This window comes from Puntigrus tetrazona, chromosome 2 (assembly GCF_018831695.1).
Source record: "Puntigrus tetrazona isolate hp1 chromosome 2, ASM1883169v1, whole genome shotgun sequence".
In the NCBI taxonomy this organism is placed as follows: Eukaryota; Metazoa; Chordata; class Actinopteri; order Cypriniformes; family Cyprinidae; genus Puntigrus; species Puntigrus tetrazona.
In genome coordinates this window covers 24,567,629-24,589,030 of record NC_056700.1, presented here as the reverse complement: position 1 = coordinate 24,589,030, position 21,402 = coordinate 24,567,629, and the positions used below count along the sequence as shown (strand labels likewise).

At 39.7% G+C, this 21,402-nt stretch overlaps 1 pseudogene; it reads left to right on the top strand.

The window, feature by feature from the left end:
- LOC122356164 overlaps positions 1-21,402 on the top strand; it is a 47,800-nt pseudogene that overhangs the window by 16,580 nt on the left and 9,818 nt on the right.

Genomic DNA, 21,402 nt, shown 5'->3' with positions numbered 1-21,402 from the left:
CTTGATTAGGGCTTTTTCTCTTCAAATACTGATGTGCTCAATTAATTGTCGTGAGTTTATTTTTATATTATTAAAAAAGGCTTTGCATCACAAGAAGTTATGAAATCTCCATTTAAACTGAGGTTTGTGGATGAGCAAAACGCATTTTCAAAATCAACTAGTCAGCGGGTTGTCTGATTTTTTTAAAAAGCCCTGTATAATTAGGTTTCATCTCTACCAACTAAATGTGATTTTTACATCATGATATTTTGGACACTAAATATGGCCTTTCAGTAGACCAACTGACAGATATTTAACACAGAAATAAGCCAAATCGCAATGTTTTGCAATTTAAGAAAACATCTTGAAATTTAGTTGACTAGCTGGTCATCCTCAGGCATTATTAGCTTAAAAATATGGCTTCTTTATTAGTTTTGATGGTTCAGTGGAGGAACTTTATCATCCAAGGAAACGTTCAAAGTTCTTTATCACAGAAAAGTGTGTCAAATTTTAAAATGTATAGAGTAAAAAAAAAAAAAAGGACCAAAAATTGTCCTTCTGCTTCACTCTTTAAAAAATCAAGGTTCTTTATTGGCATTGATGTTTCCTTTAAGGACATCCAAAGAAACTTTCTATTTCTAAGGTTCTTCAGAGTGGAAAAAGGTTCTTCTGTGGCTTCACTGTAAAAAAAACAACAAATGACTGTTTCTGAGTGTTATATAGTTGGTCATAACGTAAATTAAAACACTATATTAGTATATTTTAAACATTATTTTTAGTGATACAGCAAGCGGGTTCAAACGAGGGAAGAGTCAAACTTATTTTCTGCTCATCATATACCGCGTAAGCCGTCAATAGAGCAAAAGCTGCACTTAACCTAGTTTAGTAAAAAATAAATTGCATTCGTGTCACTCTGCAATCTACCTGTCGGTCTGAAGTGGGGTTTGTTTTGTAGGTTTGAAAACAGTTTCAGGAAGCTGCACCGAGTGTGATTTCGCACCAGACACACAGAGAGCGCTAACAAAACCGAATGGGATTTTTACCTGAGTTGTTTTTCACAAATACGTGAGACCTTGTAACCACGGGAAACTGCACGGAGCTCTCGGGAGCCTCATGCAGACGAGAATAGGTGGATTTGTGTATAATTTAGAGCTCTCTATTTGAACTTTGAATACTGGAGAGCTATGAGTTGAACATCTCTATAAAAGAATCATTGAGAGAGCGGGAGCGACATCCCTTTCGGAGCAGCAAAGACCTGCGTGTGCTTTCTAAAACACACACCGCTCAAAGAGAGCGAGAGATGGAGAAGAGAGGCCAAGACCTCCGAATGTCCTCTCTTCACTCTCTTTGCTTTATTTAAGAGGACATGCATGTTTTATGAGGACTATCTCTGCCTCATTCAGTTCTCTCGCTGTATATCTCTTTCTCTCCCCGCCTCCCTCTGGGACTGTGCATATGTTGTTTGTTCAGATGAAATGTCTTTATAATGACTGATGAGTGTTTACTTATTTGAGCTGCAATTTCTCCATAGGACGCCCTAAGAATGTGAAATTAAAGCCCGTGTTTGTGTGTCTTTTGCAGAGCCTTATTTTGTGAGCGCCGTGGAATGGGGCCCTCATATCTACTTTTTCTTCAGGGAGATGGCCATGGAGTTCAATTACCTGGAGAAGGTAAGAAAAGCACAGGCGGAGGTTTACGCTGCTGTTCAAAAGTTTGGGGTTTGTAAAATTAGTTGTTTTTGGGAAAAAAAATTCTGCTGGGCATTTATTTGATAAAAAAGTGAAATTATTATTAGAATTTAAAATGACTGATTTCTGTTTGGATATATTGCAGAAAGTGATATATACTGTGATCAAAGCTGAATTTCAGCATAATTTCAGTGTCATTTGATCTTTCAGAAATCAATATGCAGTCCATGAAAATATTTCTTATATTATAAAAATAAATAAATAAATATATATATATATATAAATATATATATATATGTCTTTAATTTGTTTAATCACAATTTTCTTCCACATATTTACTTTATTTTCCCCATATTTGCAGGAAGTGGACTAAAGCATGAGTCAGTAAGGTTATTCGAGCTTTATAAATGAAAACCTTTTTACGATCACTGATCAATTTGTCCCAGTATTATTTTCTTTAAAAATGACTGACCCCAAAAAGTCAACTCGTACCGTTTATTGAAACGACGCTACTTTAATAATAACTAAAGTTTCAAGGTTGTAATATCATATTCATAACATCATTATATGACCGCCTACGAATATCTGTCAGTGACAGTTCGGTAATGAGTTTCTTCAACAGAACAGATTTGTATTACGTGGCTCCTCTGCAGCGAATGGGTGCCGCCAGAATGAGAAACATGTTAGTAACATCTGAAGTAATCCACAACACTCTTCAGAAGTGAAAAACTGACATGGAAACAAGACATTTTTGGCTAAACTGGTTAAAATAGCAGTCCCCTGTCCATAGTATTACTTTCTCCAGTTCCTTTAAGTCAAATAAAAGTGAGAAAATGGTTGGGCGAAACTAAATTACGACTGCTTTTGGCACAAGAAGACTTGACCAAACTTTATAATTGGACCGTTGAAAAAAAAAGAATAAAATGCATTAGAGCAGAGCATGGCCCCTTTTACACTAACTGGTGAATTGTCACGATTGAAATGTGAGGTTGGAAAGCGGTTCTCCAGTGAATGGTCACTAAATAGAGGCTGTGTGTTTTGTGTGTGGGCTTTAGGTGATGGTGTCCCATTGGCGCGTGTGTGTAAAGGTAGATTTGGGCGGCTCTCAGAGGGTGTTGGAGCGCCAGTGGACGCTGCTTCTGAAAGCGCGTCTGAACTGCTCGATCCCGGGAGACTCGCACTTCTACTTCAACCTGCTGCAGTCCACCAGCCCCATCATACGCATGCAGGGCAGGGACGTCATCCTGGGGGTCTTCTCGACACCCTCCAACAGGTACACACACCGACACAGGAGGAATCCTAAAGAGGATCATTTACATTACTGTGGAACAATCTGTGTGAGTGAATGATGAATGCAGATGAGACAGTAATGTGATTCAACAGCCCTGATGCAAATAAGGACAAAGCCCTCTGAGAAGGTTATTTTCTTCAAACCATATTGGCATCATTTATTCTCATATCAGTTTCCATTCCCAGATCGGTCTGCGTTCTATTATTTGTGAGACACTTTAAAGGTGAATTTCCCAAGAACTTACCTGCCTCATATGTTATTATTCTCTTAGTTTGATTACATTTTTTCATATTTTAATTGTCATAATTATATTGAAAAATGGCCAGTTACATAATGATTTATTATATTATTTTATGTATTTTTTGGCAGTTTTATTGATATTTTTGATATAAATAACTTATAAATACTATTTGTTCATGATTATTTAGAAAAAAAAATTGTAAGTTGAGTAAATTACAAATAATTGAAGAAATTATATAAGATGATTCTTTTAAAGTATGTGCTGGTTAAAACTGTTAAAATAGAATTCATACATATACGTGTATCCGTGTGTCTGTGTGTGTGTGTGTGTGTGTGTGTGTGTGCAAAAGTAATGCGACTATAAAGTTATATATATATAAACACCATTTACATTAATGATAATTTCACAAAAAAGAGTGAAACACAATTATGAGAATGAGATTTTTTCATTAAGTTTATGAGTGAGAAAGTTCTTAACTGGCATTAAAATAATGTCCTCGTTTTTCTGTAAGTAAAATATAATTTCCTCTGGGGTTGGTGATGAAATACGATGTGGGCATGTTTTGTGACATTCACTCCGTAAATGTGTAAAGATTACGAAACGTAACTAAATTGAAGGGAAATGGAAAGCGGTTCTACACACGCACGTACACACGTTCCTCTGTGATTTCGCTTCTTATTAGTCTGTTTTGAACCCGAGCAGCACGAATGAATCCAATTTCAAGGCAATTTGGATTTTGTTCTTTTGATATTCTGCCTAAAAGGCCTATTTTTTTTTTTTTCTCCAGTAGGAAGACAGCGTGAGAGTTTGATTGTCTCGGGAGAAAGATTGTTTAAAATTCTGTTATCAGGGATGTTAAGAAACGCGCCAGAAACACATTTGAACGATGGACAAATCACTGATCAGCTTTTCTCAGGCTTATAAATGGCCGGCTTGCATTGTGCTGTGGTTTATAGTAGCGGTTGTGACATCTGTCAAAATGTGCGAAGAGAGCGAGTCAGAGAAAGAGAAACAACTATACGTTTAGAGAAATGTGCTTCTACCTGGGAAGCCTGTACAAAATGTACTATAGTAGTGCTTTTGGACACTATTATGATTGAAATACAATGGTGTTCTATGAGGTCTTTACAGTTCCATTTATATTGTATGGTCTATTTGCCAGACTTTTGTATGTAGTCTTGCACCGTGGTACCAGTAAAATGGTTTTTGTAAATATATTAATACTTTTATTCATCAAGAATGCATTAAAAGTGTTAGAAAGACATTATTTTGAAAGAATTTTAAAATATATTTTAACTTCAAATAATGCTGTCAAATGATTAATTGTGATTAATCACATCCAAAACAAAGGTTTTGTTTACATTATATATATATATATATATATATATATATATATATATATATATATATACGGACACAAATGCATCTACTTAAGGAAAATATGTCATGGTTCTATAATAATATAAGGTAATAGAATTTAAATATGTATATATATATATATATATACATATATATACATTTGTATGTATGTATATATATATATATATATATATATATATATATATATATATATATATATATATATATAAATATATATATACTTTATGTGTGTATATTCACATATGCACACATGCATGTATTATGTAAAAAAAACATTTATTTTGGATGTGATTAATCGTTTGACAGCACATATTTTTTTAACCGAATAAATACAACCTGTTGAGCATAAGAGCCTTCTTTCCAAAGCATTAAAAAATGGGGTTTATTAATATGCCATTGGACAGTACCATAGTAATTACGTGATGCAACATTAGTCCAAACAGTTTTTTATGATGATTATCTCAGAAATTATCATGGTATTACCATCACCAAAGGGCGCCGCGGGCTGATTTTCACAGGATGGTAAGAGATTGAGGTTTATACACTGACTTTTTATGTCTCTGTGGAAACTGAACCCCCTCTGAGCAAATGTGGCGTAATATTTGTAAATGGGTGGCAGATACTCCTGGATTGACACATGCAGTAAATGTAAAATGTCTCTTTGTCGTACCACAGAGCGGTTTTACACCGGCACGGCATACCTGGGAGTATAAATGATCACTGGGACAAGCTAAAAAATGAAAGATTTGACGGTGAATTTCACACTGAAACAACAGGGCTTGAAATAACTCCCTATTGAGAATAGACATTTGCATACTGTAGACCCAAAATAAAAGGCTGCGGAGACAATGGGAGGAAAAGAAATGGCAGAAGATGCTGTAGAACAAGCAGCCGATAATCTGAGCTCACGGGCTTACCGCGAGAATGAATCGTTCTGTTCTGTGCTGAGTTAACTGGATAAACAGTCAAGTACATCATAAAACCAGCCCAAATGTTGTTCTGTCAGCTCTCTGTGTGGATCCCGAGAGCTCGTAACACTCTGTAAGAGCCCTCACTAGTCTGCAGGCACACCGTGAGTGTGTGTTCAGCATGATATACTGCAGTCCATCAGGTGGATGATGAGGGCCGTTTTCACTAGATTACCTCTCATTGTGTTCGTATGATTAGAATAAAAATGAGCTCCGTCATCGGCTTCTAGGGGAAGGGTTTTGGTGTTGTATCTGCTCTGCTAGATGTGCGAGCAAATCACAGGACAGCCGCTGAGAAAGGAAAGGGATAAAGACGAATGAGAAGTTGGACGTCATTTGAGCGCTAGGTGTGTTCTTATGAAAGATGCACTTATTTATGGGTGTTTTGTGCTTGTGGTCTATGCTTTGTTCTCTGCATGTGAATGAAGCCTAAGGAAATAAGCCACAAGTGGCTGTCAGTAACACTCTTAACCATACAACAAATCACCCTAACACAGCCTTGATTGGCATACTACCTTTTAATAATAATAATAATAATAATAATAATAATAATAATAATAATAATAATAATAATAATAATACTATGTATTATTATTATAATGCTACATATAATAATAATAATAATAATAATAATAATTATTATTATTATTATAATTGCTATAATAATTATTATCAATTGATATTATTATTAATAATAATAATAGTAATTAGTAATGATAATAATAACAGCAATACTATTAATAATAATCATCATCAAAATATTGATCATAATTATAGTATTATTATTACAATAAGGAGCATAATAATAATAAAATGTTTTATTTTTTATTAATAATAATAATGAATATAATTAGTAATAATAATAATAATTTGTAGTAGTAGTATTATCAACTATATTAATATATATATATATATATATATATATATATATATATATATATATTTTTATGCTCAATAAATATTACAAATATTACATTGTTATTAGTAGTAGTAAAAGTTGCCATATTGAATGATCTCTGATTATATTAATAATAATAATTTTATAAGTATTATTAAATAACCATAATTATATTATTATTATATGACCCTAAATAAGCTGTATGTTAATATATAACCATACATAGGATAATAAATTATATTATTTGTATAAAAAATATTGCTGTTATTGAACATGAATTGATTTATGTATTAATATGTGTATGCTTGCTTGCAACCGTTAATGACAGCCTATAATTAGACCTGTGTAATTGTTGTTTGAATTATTGTTATTCTTTTTATTAGTAATAATAGAAATTATATTATAGTTCTGATTAGTATTATTTAGCAAATATGAGTAATAATAATAATAATAATCAGAATAATAAATACAATTCTACAACAAAGTTCGCAAGTAAAATAGTTGTTTAGTGTCACGAATGAACGGTCTGAGGCGTGCGGGATCCATGTGCAGGCTTTTATTAAACGAAGGCATGGTCATAACAGGCAGGCGTCGAACAGGGCTAACAGATATATAGGAGGCGAGGCAATAACAAAATCCAGAGACAGGCGGAGGTCAGGTCAGGCGGCAAACGATCAGAGAATCAGAATACAGACAGGGTCAAAACCAGAAACAATAATCCACTTAACGATATAACTACAATAGAACAGGCGAAACAATGCAACCTGCAGTTGAGTGGCTTGCTGCAGTATTTATAGTCCTGGGACAGGAAGTTGTCGCAGAGGGAGTGGATGCAGGTCACCCAGAGGTCAGGGCTCCTCTGCTGGCTTGGTGACATAGCCCCCTCCTAGGAGCGACTCCTGGCGCTCCACAACACAAAACATAACTGTGAGCTTGGGAGGGGTTCCGGGAGGAGTCAGCACACTGAGACCAGGGAGGAAGAGACGGTGGGAGGAGCCAGGGTGAAGACGGGAGGAGTCCGGGCGGAGGCGATCCAGAGCCCAGCCATGATGGTCAGTGGTGGAGCCGACGGAGGGAGGAGCCATGGAGAGGTAACGGTCATCAACCCCATGGAGCCGACCGACGGCGGCAGAGCAGGTGGTCGGGGAGACTGAGGCGGAGGCGGAGAGCCGAAGAGCCAGGGCGACACAGCGGCGCTGGAGGTCCTAGGCGATACCGCAGACTTCGGCGACTGATGCGGAGACGGGGGACGAAGGACGCGCGGCGGAGCCAGAGCGACAGAGGACTGAGGTGGAGCCGGGGGAAGGGAGGAGCCTGACAGAGCCGGAGGGATGGAGGGACGAGGCGAAGCTGGAGGAGTGGAATCCTGAGGCGACGGATGGTCGATGACCGACCAAGGCGTAGCCGGAGGGACGATGGAGCCTGGTGAAGCTGGTGGATTGACGGAGCACGGTAGAGAGGAGGGAGCTAGGAGCCTAAGGGAAGCCGGCGGGTCTACAAGCCGAGGTGGAGTCTGGGACTCGAGGCGGGCGGTGAAGCGAGGGATCCTTCACCCACGGCGGCGATGGAGGCTGGCAGACCCGTGGCGAGCTCCAGGTGGAGGGCAGAGGATGAGTGCAGGGGCTGCTGGGATCCTTTGACAACGTGTAGCTAGGGTGGGAGGATGGGTTAACTTGAGGCTTTGCACGAGGCGCGGGCACTGGAGGCTTTGCACGAGGCGCGGGCACTGGAGGCTTTGCACGAGGCGCGGGCACTGGAGGCTTTGCACGAGGCGCGGGCACTGGAGGCTTTGCACGAGGCGCGGGCACTGGAGGCTTTGCACGAGGCGCGGGCACTGGAGGCTTTGCACGAGGCGCGGGCACTGGAGGCTTTGCACGCAGGCGCGGCACTGGAGGCTTTGCACGAGGCGCGGGCACTGGAGGCTTTGCACGCAGGCGCGGGCACTGGAGGCTTTGCACGAGGCGCGGGCACTGGAGGCTTTGCACGAGGCGCGGGCACTGGAGGCTTTGCACGAGGCGCGGGCACTGGAGGCTTTGCACGAGGCGCGGGCACTGGACAGGCGGAATCCATCTTGGGAAACGGCTCTGGGCAGGCGGCATCCATCTTGGGAAGCGGCTCTGGGCAGGCGGCATCCATCTTGGGAAGCGGCTCTGGGCAGGCGGCATCCATCTTGGGAAGCGGCTCTGGGCAGGCGGCATCCATCTTGGGAAGCGGCTCTGGGCAGGCGGCATCCATCTTGGGAAGCGGCTCTGGGCAGGCGGCATCCATCTTGAGAAGCGGCTCTGGGCAGGCGGCATCCATCTTGGGAAGCGGCTCTGGGCAGGCGGCATCCATCTTGGGAAGCGGCTCTGGGAAGGCGGCCATCTTGGGCAGCGGCTCGGGGAAGGCGGCCATCTTGGGCAGCGGCTCGGGGAAGGCGGCCATCTTGGGCAGCGGCTCGGGGAAGGCGGCCATCTTGTGAAGCGGCTCTGGGAAGGCGGCGGCCATCTTGGGCAGCGGCGCTGGGCAGGCGGCCATCTTGGGAAGCATTTCGGGGAAGGCGGCCATCTTGGAAAGCGGCTCTGGGAAGGCGGCCATCTTGTGAAGCGGCTCTGGGAAGGCGGCCATCTTGTGAAGCGGCTCTGGGAAGGCGGCCATCTTGTGGAGCGGCTCTGGGAAGGCGGCCATCTTGTGAAGCGGCTCTGGGAAGGCGGCGGCCATCTTGGGCAGCGGCTCGGGGAAGGCGGCCATCTTGGGCAGCGGCTCGGGGAAGGTGGCCATTACTGGAGTTGATGTGTTGTCCTTCTCCTCCTCAACACCCAACGTAAAAGCTGACCCCACAGTCACTAAACCAAACTCAATAAACTGAGCAAGCGACTCACGTGGACCCTCGCGAACAAGTTTAGATTTGAGCGGCTGATGTACTCCTCATGATACAACTCAATCAATAAACAGTCCGGTATGTCAGAGAGGTAAGCCATGTCCAAAAACTCTTGAGTATAATCCTCAATCGATCGGGTACCTTGCTTGAGGGCCAATAAACGTCTAGCGAGGGTCCTACCTGGCCATGGATCAGGTGAAAAGCCGCTGGATCCTGGTGCGAGGTTGCATTCTGTCACGAATGAACGGTCTGAGGCGTGCGGATCCATGTGCAGGCTTTTATTAAACGAAGGCATGGTCATAACAGGCAGGCGTCGAACAGGGCTAACAGATATATAGGAGGCGAGGCAATAACAAAATCCAGAGACAGGCGGAGGTCAGGTCAGGCGGCAAACGATCAGAGAATCAGAATACAGACAGGGTCAAAACCAGAAACAATAATCCACGAACGATATAACTACAATACAACAGGCGAAACAATGCAACCTGCAGTTGAGTGGCTTGCTGCAGTATTTATAGTCCTGGGACAGGAAGTTGTCGCAGAGGGAGTGGATGCAGATCACCCAGAGGTCAGGGCTCCCTCTGCTGGCTTGGTGACATTTAGCTTAACTTAAGTTGTTTACTGTTTTTTACATGTGTTTCTTAAATATCTTACCTTAAATATCACAAATGCTTGAGATTTGGCAGTGGTTGGCAGTAGCATCTGAAGAGAGAGTTATTGTGTGCTGTGCCCTGGCTGTGTTACTCGCTCTAGAGTTATGGCTGAGCTTTTATGCCAAAGTACAAACAGCATGAGGCTCCTCCTGCTTTGCGCCGTGTCCATTTTTCTCGCTTAGTCCTCATTTCTCAGCCCCCGCTGTCTTGTCTCAAACAGCCACGAGAGGCTTTGCCGCAGAGCTTTGTGTGATGAGGTGATCTTGGCCCGTTCACCTCGAGCCCACTGGGCTGGGCAGTTACTCAGGCACGGCGCCAGAAAGCCTTTAAAGTAGTGGACGATAGGTGACCAGGGCCGAGAGCCAGAGAGAGCGGGTGAAAGTAGAGCTCGTTTGTCTAGCTTGAGCTTTACAAGACTGTAGATCACTGCATCTGACAGCTCATTGGCTGGATTAGAGTTGGAGGCCACAAACTTCTGACAGCTTATTGGCTTAAGAGGTGTTCTCAAAATGGCCCCTATTCGGACCCCTTCTGCACCATCTCGGTTTTTGCATTGGCAACACACAGTCTTTTGTGAAGGAAAAGATTAATAGGTTTCATGTTGTTTAGTTTTTTTAAGAACTTTCTTAATTATCACAAGGTTGCTTTTATTTGATAAAAGCAAATATTTACAATAAAAAGTAATATTGTGAAATATTATTACTATTTAAAATACAATTGTATTTATTTTTGCAATTCAAAAAAACACTTTATTTTTGAATGTATTGAAATGTATATGAAAACATACTAAAATGCTGATTTGCTGCTCCAAAAAAAGAAGAAAGATTAACAATGTTGGAAACATCATTTTTCTTTTCTTATTTTACATTTTGTATAATTATGCAGTATAATACCACACAATGTAATGCAATACAATACAATGCAAAAATAAACTGTAAAATAAAACCAAAAGGAAAACTAGAAAAGGTTAGAAATAAAAAAATACCAGAAATAAAAGCGTATAGTAAATACTATAAAAGCATGCAAAAATGCTAAAATAGCACAGATGGATATTGTGTAAAATTGTGGATTCTTCATTTTGTTTTAATTAAAAGTTTTGAAAGGTAGTGCACAAACATGTTTGCTTTCATTATTTGTGGAAAACACCTAAGGTAATATTTAAAAGATAATAATAAAATTGCCTGTGTAATTACGGTAGATGTTTTTAAAATAACATTACGATATCTTAATTTGTATTCTGCAGAAGAAATTCAGTCATGCAGGTTTAAAACAGTTTTCATTTTTGGTTGAACTATCCTCCTAATTATATGCAATAACTAGCAAACACTACTAATGCAGTCGCAGTGTGTCAGAACGTTGCGTTATTCCTTTAATTGCCTTCATTTTTAGTCACCTGCTGAGGTAAAATGAGAGAGGTGTCGATGCCCTAATGGCACTTGTAGAACATTATTGTTTTCCCCTTTATTCTTTTTAAATAGCTGAGGTAATTATAAGGTTGTGCTTCACAGTGAAGAGACGAGGAGGAAGGTGCCATCCAGTGACATCTCTGTTAATTTGGTGTAATCTTTGGCACAGATGTCCTCCATAAGCGCGGCAGGCGGCGGGCTCAGGCCCGTCTCCAAATCAGTCCATTAACACCGAGCCCACTGCGTCATTTCTGTCCATCAATCTGCACGCATTTTCCAAATTTTCCAAATGAGACCCTTCATTCCCAAAGCCCTTCAATTACCAATAGCCCATATTTAACAGATCAGAGCCCGTATTTTCAGTGTATCTATTAGTGGGGGATATTAGAGGGGAATTGAGCAGAAATGGAATGATTAGAATTGAATGAGCAGACCTCATCATATCCGAATGCGATGATTGCTCTGGAGCTGTCTTATCGGCTTCGGGTTTTATTTAGTCACCGTGCGGAAGGTGGAAGGATTCATTTGCGCCATCATTGCGATTAGGATAATGTAGCTATTGTCTGAAACTTAAGCCAGCATCAAAATGACTTCCCCAAATTAGTGTCTGATTAAAAATGCAGCCTGTGAATCGTATAATCAATTTATATATAATAATATGGTAACACTTTACAATAAGTGCCATTTGTTAACATTATGTTAATGTTGATATCTTGATGTTGATGCAACAAACAATGAACAATGCATTTATTACAGTATTTATTCATCTTTGTTAATGTTAACACACACACGGCTTGTGATTTTAATAATGCATTAGTAAATGCTGAAATTAGCATTAACTGATTTTAATAAATGCTGTAGAAGTGTTGTTTATTCATAGTTCGTGTTAACTAATGAACCTTATTGTAAAGTGTTTCCAATCATTAGTAAGTGAGCTTTCTCGCTGTATGGTTCAGCCAAAAAGCATCATTTATTCAATATAATTTCATACAAAATCCCTTTGACTTTCTTTTTGCTCCGAAACACAAAAGAATATAAAAACAGCTTTGTCTTTTTTCGTTTGTTTGTATGTTTTCGTATAACGAAAGATAACGAGGACCGAAAGTGTTTCAACCATTATGTTCCACACAAGAAATATTAATGTCATATTTATGGTAATTGAAACAAGATCAAATATACGTATTAGACGAAAAAGCTAAAATTAGAGATGGAGACGAGCTGGAAATAAAAATGAAAGCTATTTGGAAAAAGTAATAAAACTCGGAAAAGCACATAACATTAAAATGAAAATTAAAAGAATATGCAAATAAAAGCTATTTCAAAAAGTAATACACACTATAATAGTATAAAATACTAGAACAACACTGCACTCTAATACTGAGAAATGGCCTGCAAAAATATTGAGTTGAGTAATCAATTTTTAATGTAACTTTTTAATTAGCCTTTTATTGATGCTTTTACGTCACTGATGAATTAAATATATTGATCTATTTATATAAACTTCCTCAAGTCATACTTCAGAGGTTATTTTAGATCACCAGAAAACTAAATTTTGTTTAAAAGTAACCTCCTGAAAACCAGCAGCTGGTTTAAAAACCTCTCTAAAACCAGGCTGCTAAACCAGCTACGATCAGACAAAAAGATCAGCTAAAACCAGCCAAGCAGGGTTTTTTCAGACAATACGAGGTCTTTTGATGTTCAAATATTCAGTGGATTCACCAAAGCGGTTTGTTGAATGGAGTGTATGAATTAGTTTCGTTCGAGGCTGTTTGTGAGTTTTGTTGTGGATGCCAGGGCTTGGATTTGCCACAACGCTGTCGTTTCAGATAAAGGACCACGAGGTTCGGTTCATCTTTGGCCCAGCTTTGGATCAGTATTGGCCAAATGTTGTCCAGCGTTGGCTCAGCAGGTCTGGTGTCAGGTGAGGGTGCAGACAAGCCCTCTCTCTCAGCTCCAGCAGGACACCTCACAGAACTCGCCAAATCTGTCACCGCCGTACAAACACACATGTTCTGAGAGCAGCTGACGGGGCCATGTGTGAGCACAGCCTGCTCCTGTTTTACAATTCACACAAGAATCAAATCCATTGTTAATATTTGCTCGTTTGTTGTCCCAACAAAAATTATAGCACCTTCTGGAGGAAAAAGTAGTGCAAAAGAATATTAGGATGTAAAATTTAAACAATAATTCCCCAGAAAAGAAGACATATTTAAAAATAAATGTCAAATTATTGCATAACTTAATTATGTTACGAAAACTAACAATAATTATCATCTTTAAAATTTCATCTATTAAGTAATTAAAATTTTATTTGGACTAATGGTTAAAAAAATTTCATATTTTTATTGTATTTTGGCACCAAGGATGCATTTATTATATCAAACATACTGTAAACACTAATATTGTGAAATATTTTTACAATTTAAAAATTTGATATACTTATACTATATTTTATAAAAATGTAATTTATAAAAGCTGATTTTTCATCATAATTACTGCAGTCTTAAGTGTCACGTGATCCTTCAGAAATCATTCTAATATGCTGATATGGTTGTTTTTTATGATTATCTGAACAATCAAAAAGTTTAAAAGTAAATCATTTATTTTATTTATGTCTTAACGCTCACTTTTCAATTTAATGTATCTTCACTGAATAAAAATTTATTTCTTACTCACCCCAAACATTTAACAGTAGTATACAAGTATTAATTTTCACGTGTATGCATCAAAGCACACCAAAATCTATCATTTCATATTTTGCATAAGGCTTCAGTTCACAGCAAGCCTTCGAAAAGACTGGTTGTCTTGTTGTGGTTGAAAACTGAAATCTGGACAGATAAGAGGATCCAAGTTTCCTCAACAGTCCATCTGACCTCCCACCGCTTGGAAGTGGAGGAGAGAGAGAGACAAGCTGCCCTGGAACACATGGTGAACACCTGCAGACCAGAACACACACACACACACACACCATCAGGCTGTACACTTGCCCATCCTGGCAGTTCATTTTACAGCTTCCTTCTGTGTCTGACTGATCTATGATTTCCTTTCTGTTTCATGTGCATCAAGCTATAATATTTTGCTTTTAAAAGGAGGAATTCACCCAAAAAATAAAACTGTCATTATTTATTCATCCTCATATATTTTAAAGGAGGTTTTTCTGTCTTTCATGAAGAACAGAAATATGTTTTTCATGTATTGAAAGCGCATAGTGACTAAAAAGCACCACGGAAAAAAAAGAAGTCCATATGTGTGCTGTATTGTTATATGTATAATGCTTATGAGCTAAATTATAGCCGAATGTAAATGAGGTGAGCTTGTAGAGTCACTTGAGTTTGTTCTGGAGTTTGATGTGAGTGGCTGTAGAGACGTTCTCTAATGAGATGCAGCAGTGGCAGATTGGTCGATTAGTCTGTCAGCTCCAGAAAAATGAATGGTCTTGTTGTGACATGTCACTTTGGCTCAGGGTAACAGTGTGTGTGTGTGTGAGCTTGTGAAAATGTGTCAGACTGCGAGTGTGTGTGTGTGTGTGTGTGTTTTGAGGTGTGGATTGGATCAGTGATGTGTCTTGACCCTCTTGCTGATCTGTGTCTTCCCAGCATCCCCGGCTCTGCGGTGTGTGCGTTTGACATGCAGCAGCTGGCACGTGTGTTTGAGGGCAGATTCAAGGAGCAGAAATCACCAGAATCCATATGGACCCCTGTACCTGATGAACTAGTACCTAAACCCAGGTGTCTGTCTGTCTGCCTACATATCTATTGTTTTATAATTCTCTCGTTCTATTCATCCATCCGTCCATCTAATCATCCATTCTTTTATCTGTCAATTTATTGTTTATAATTTGATCTATCTATTGTTATGTTCATCCTTCTACTGTATACATCATCCATCCATCCATCCATCAATACATCCATCAATATCTATCCATTGGTACTTTCAGCCATCCATACATCCATTGTTCTATTCATCCAAACATTCATCCACTTAATTGTTCTATTAATCAATCCATCATTGTATTTGCCATTCTATGCATCCATCCATCTATCAGTCAATCTCTCTCAATCTATATATTCATTTATCTATCAATCTGTCAATTTATTTATCCATCTGTCATTCTATCTTTCATTCTATATCCATCATTTTCATATGCAGGTGGTGTTTCCTGTTTGATATTTCTGCCTGCAGCACCTCCTCCAGTGAACCTTTGAGTCAGCTGCATGGTCATCAGCTGGTGCCAGCATTCATGGACGTTTTGCCCCCTATCCATCTCCTGGTGAGGGGGTGGTGGTTTATGGGGACATCTCCTCGCCACCCCTTGCAGTTGCCCTCACTGGGGTAGAAAGCCCCAATTCCAATTCCTGCCCCTCCTCGGTTACCACAAACAGTATCTTACCTTCTCTGCCTCCTCCTCCAGCTACTTGATGGCTCTCCTCAGGCTTATCCCAGTTGTCCCAGCAGCTCGGAGAAGCTGGATTGCAGACTTTCCTACAAAGCCACTGCATCCAACTTCTACAGGATGGATGGTTGCAGTCCAAGCCAAGTCAGAGTACTTGGACCTCTTGAACTCATGCGCAGCTGGTATTCCCTCTTCCTGTGACACCGTCAGCTCAATAATGAGGGCCTTCTTGGCCGCTTTTGGCCCACACAACAGCACCCAGCCTTAATGTTGTCTGGATGATCTCTATTGGAAAGATAAGCTGAGTGTCCAGATCAACATGCACCTCCCATTCTGTTACTGGAGTGAGCAGGCACCTTCTCGCCACTGTCTTCTGCCTGCCTTCTGCTGATCTAAGGAACTGAATATTTGGCTGAAGGATATCCGAAGAGCTATTAGCATGGAATCTGCATCTTTCCACCTGTTCTGCCAACTTCCTCAGCACCTGATAATGCCATAATCTAAAGTGGCCCTGTGTCAATGCAACGTTGCATTCTGACAGGATATGTTGAAGGCCTGCATTAACTTTTTTGCACAGGGGGCACTTGTCTCTCCCAGTGATTTCGAGGACAAGGGAGGGTGTTGTACGACGGTGTCACAAGGAAGCTGAGTCATGACTAAGAAGTTCGCTAGAAATTTGCCCATGTTATGATCCTGTTAATGGTGTCCTCTCAGCGGGTCCATGCTCCTTGTTTTACCTATTTGTGTTGTAACCTGTTAATGGCTTGGTCGACCTCCTGCTGGGCCCTCCATCTGTGCCCAGTGCAGATAGTCACCCCTGCACTCTTCACAGCTTTATCCCTGGATTCCTTTAGCTCGAATACAAGACGGGTATTCTCCTGCTTGTATCCAAGGTTGATGGAAGCTGAAGGGCATTTCTGCCAAAGAGGCCTGTGTCATAGAAACATCTTGAGAGGCCCACCCACTTCCTGATGTAGGTGTTAGAGATGGTGTCCATCCTGCTGGCTAAGGATGGTGGTATTTTGGACACCAAGTCTCCATGCTGGTGTGAATTGGTAACAGCATACCTTCAATTTTCCAGGAAGCTTGGTGCTGTCGATTTTGATGAGATGGTCTTTTCTCCCCTACCTGGTGTGAACTGTGTGCTGTTGTCCCTTACCCCTTTCCTGATTGAAAGGCTCCTAGATTTTGAGGGCTTAATCTTTATCCTAGCCCACTGTATCAGCTCTTCAAGGTTTGTACATGGGGCTGTCTGTAAGATGATTGTCACATCATCCATGAACCCTCCCAGTGCTGAGAGTCTTCCTCCTGATGGTGATCTGAGCCCTCTGGCCATCTGTCTTGCTCCAAAGAAGATGATTTCGAACAAACAAGATATTGAGCAGCTCATGGCAATACCAACCTCCAACTGCTGCCATCCAGTCATAAGGCCATCAAGACAGAAACACATGCACAGGTTGTGATATACTTGGCTATGATGGTAGTCACACAAATGCTGGAATATGGAAGAATTCCAATGCAAACTCAACCAGCTTATGTGGTACAGAGCCACATCACATGCAGATTGCTCTTCTCTCTTTTGGCACATTGTATCTGCTCCCAGATCACGGATGTATGTGCAGTGCATCCTGGCCAACCTGAGAGCACAGCCTTTTGACAACTATATAGTGTTTGCTGCTGAGGAAGCTGGTCATCCTTTTGCCAAGACTGACAATAACAGTTTCCCTTCCACATTCAACAAGGCAATGCTACTGAACTATCAATTCTATCCATCCATCCACCCATTCATCCAGCCATCCATCATTCTATTCATCGATTCATTCATCCATGCATCCATCATTCTTACTATCATTCTGTTTATCTATCCATCCATATTAATAATTCATCTATCTAGTTATAGATCTTTGGTCTATTTATCCATCCTTTCTTCCATCCATGCATTGATCTATTCAACCATCCATTTATCTATTGATCTATCATTCCATCCATGCATCCATCCTGCCATCATTCTGTAATTCTGTTCATCCTTCCAAATATTGAATGTGGTTCTTTTACATTCCTAGGCCTGGAGGATGTGCAGTCCAGGGGTCAAAGTTCAGCTCCTCCAACGCTCTTCCTGACGAAGTGCTGAATTTCATCAAAACGCATCCTCTGATGGATGAAGCTGTTCCTTTGCTTGGACACAGACCCTGGATAGTCAAGACTATGGTCCGGTAAGATAAGGATACTACTCAACACAAGTGTTGTGAAAAAATATCAATAAACCCCAAGATGCTTGTTATATGAAGTGTGTTGCAGAGAGTAGAATGGATGAAACATTATTCTCAAGGTCTGCTAAAAGCCATGCTGCTTAAACTGAAATTGGCAGATATCAAAGTCCGAGCTCTGCTGTAGTGTGGTTAGTGTTTACAGCACCTACACTCAAAGGACACCATTCTGTGAGCATTCCTATTAAAAGTGTTCCTGTAGTGTCTCCCAAGGTTAGTGGGGAAAAAAACCCTTAGTTAAAATCAAAATCTGTATTCCAGAAGTGCTTCTAAAGAGAGTAAATTGCCTGAGGCCTTCAGACTCGAAGCAAAGCTTTTCTATAAGGAGAGAAAATGCAGCTGTAAATCATCTTGCTTTTAAAATTTTGACTGAAATGATTTCAATCAAATTTGGGTTTCTTTAAGATAATTAGAGGTAAATTGAAACAAAGGAGAATGGTACAAAGGAGAATGGGCATTTTCACTGAATGTTTATCTTGAATAAACATTAGTGAATTACTACTCATAAAGATTTCACTAACTTCAGCTCAGGTTTTTCATGATTACAACAAAGCAAAAGTACACAAAGTAAAAGCTGGTGTGAGCCATCAGAGACACTGGTGAAACTCCTCTGTGTTTGCCGACTTTAATCCAAATAAGCCTTTTTACACCTAATCTTCTCAAGTCTCAGCAGAGAGTATTTACAAATCTTATCTCTTACATTCCTTTTTAATTATTTCATAAGCTGTATTAAGAATAATACACCAAGAATGGTTTAAAACAGATAGCAGCAGCACTAAAATCTGATTGATATTTGAAGCTGTTAAATAACAAACTGTGACCATCAGCCGAATTCAACCCGAATTTACTGTCTTAGTGTTTCAGTGCACAATTCATCAAGTGAAAGCTATTGTAACTAAAAATATCTCTTTGCAAAGTTTATTCAAATTGTAATAACTTGATTTACCTCTGAAAATGACTAAGAATTGTAAATAGGCCACGTGGTTGGGGAAAATAATACAGCGTTACATTGTTTTTTCTTATTCAATATTCTGTTTCTCTTGGAAATATATCACATTATGCTTGCAAAATGGCTGGCAAATGCAGTTTTGTGCTGATTTTAAAGCACTATTTTATTTGTCTACTGTAAACAGCTTACATTTAGCATGATGAAATATAATCTTGGCTGAAAATGTCTTTTTTATTGTCTTTCATCATATTGATGTTGTAACTGTTTTATAAAAGCAATAAGCTTCTGTAATGGTTTGCATATTGCTCTTTTCCCCTCACTCTTAAGGTACCAGTTGAACACTATGGTGGTGGACACTGAGGCAGGCCCACATCGCAATCGGACAGTGGTGTTCCTCGGATCCACCAGAGGAACCGTTCTCAAGTTCCTGATCACACCTAGCCGGAGAACCCTTACTCCAACACCAATACCTTTCTGGAAGAGCTGGAGGGCTACAACCCAGAAAGGTGAAGGGATTTCGTTTTAGAAGCAAGACCATTGTTTTTAGACACTGGTCAGTTTTGAGGTTATGGTGTATGTTGCAGCTTCTGTCAGAAAAGTGGAAAGTAAACATCCAAAATATACATTTACATCAATTTGTATGTATAGAAATGAGTCACAAACAATACGCAGGCTTTTTCCCTAAACCTTCATATGAGCATTTTCTCCAAACCTTACAGTTTTTATCTATTCCGGGGTTACATGTAGCAGGTTTGTTATTTTATTGTTTGCCTGATAAATATTACATCAAATAGTCACCATTATTTACATATTACATATCAGATTGTTTCAAATGATTCAAAGAGGTAAAAGAAAAAAGGAAGTATAGTGTCATTCTTCAGCTGATGTCAGTTCAGTGTTGATTCACTTCCGTTAATAACTATAGAAAACAATGATGTCATGATGAACTCAATGACAATTTAAAAATGCTGTTAATGTTGAATGTGACTCTGGGTCACCAACCAGCCTAAGGTAGCACAGGTATATTTGTAGCAATAGCCAAAAATACATTGTATTGGTCAAAAATATTGATTATTTTTAGACCAAAAACCATTAGGACGTTAAGTAAAAATCATGTTCCATGAAGATATTTTGTACTATAAATATATCAAAACTTAGTTTTGATCAGTAATTCTCATTGCTAAGAACTTCAAACTTTACTGCACAAATGTAAAGGCCATTTCCTCAATATTTAGAATTTTCTGGACCTTATGATTCCAGATTTTCAAATACTTGCATATTGTCCTATATTGTCCTATATCACAACTAAACATACATCAATGGAAATATTATTTATTCAGCTTTCAGATGATTTCTAAATCTCAGTTTTGAAAAAATTACACATATGACTGGTTTTGTGGTCCAGGGCCACGAATAGAGTGATTTTTTTTTCCTAATTGTTAATAGTGTTTTGGTGTGAGCGATAAAAGGAAATATACTGCAAAAACCTTTCATTCTGATATCTTAACAAAATGAATTTTGAACCTTGCTTTATCCATTGTTCATATTTCAGTCGTGGAATTATATGCAAATTGGTGCATATTTAATTAGACATTGCCTCATTTGCTGCCTCATTTGCATATTTAAAATTACTTTTCGGAAAAATTGTAAGGCAAAACAATTGCCTTAATTAAGAATATGACAACACAAAAGAGATATATCTGTGCTGCCTCGAAAAGATGAAAGCATCTTATTAGACCAAATGTTACATTGTTACATTGGACATGTCTTGATGACTTCCTGCCTTCTAGATAAGGCAACTTGTTGCTGGATTCGGACACAAAGTATATCTTTGAAACTCAGGAGCGGAGATCAAGTTTGGTTTTCCTTTCATCTGTTTCCCGACTTCAATTTATTCCCCAAAATCATTTTTTTATCAAGCAGTTTCCCACAGTTGTTTACTGTTGTGACGTTTAGCCCAGGATTAAAAACTGCACTGTCAAAGAGTAAAAGATATTCAGTATCAAATGCAACTGGAGAAATAAATCCATGCTTTTTATCCACAAACAAACAATAAACAGCGCATCTGAAAATGCCCTCAAAAGCAAAAGGAGGAAAAACTATTCAACAGGGTTTCTGATTATTTTGTGTGTGTGTGTGTGTGTGTGTGTGTGTGAGCGTGTGGCGCTCAGATGGATGAAAACATGGCTGGGTTTTTGAAGATGAAAGGCAATACCTGTCTGGAGGAAGAACAGTAAGGTTCAGAGAGATGCATGCTGGGAGATGAAGGCGAGTTGTGTGTGGTGGTTGAGATAAGGTTCTCAGCAGGACGCAGCGCTCACTGAGAAACACGCACACACACACACACACACACACACACACCTGAAACAAAGAGATCACTGTGTCTGCTTGACCTTCTGTCCTGCCTCAGGTGTTCTCTGGATGCCATC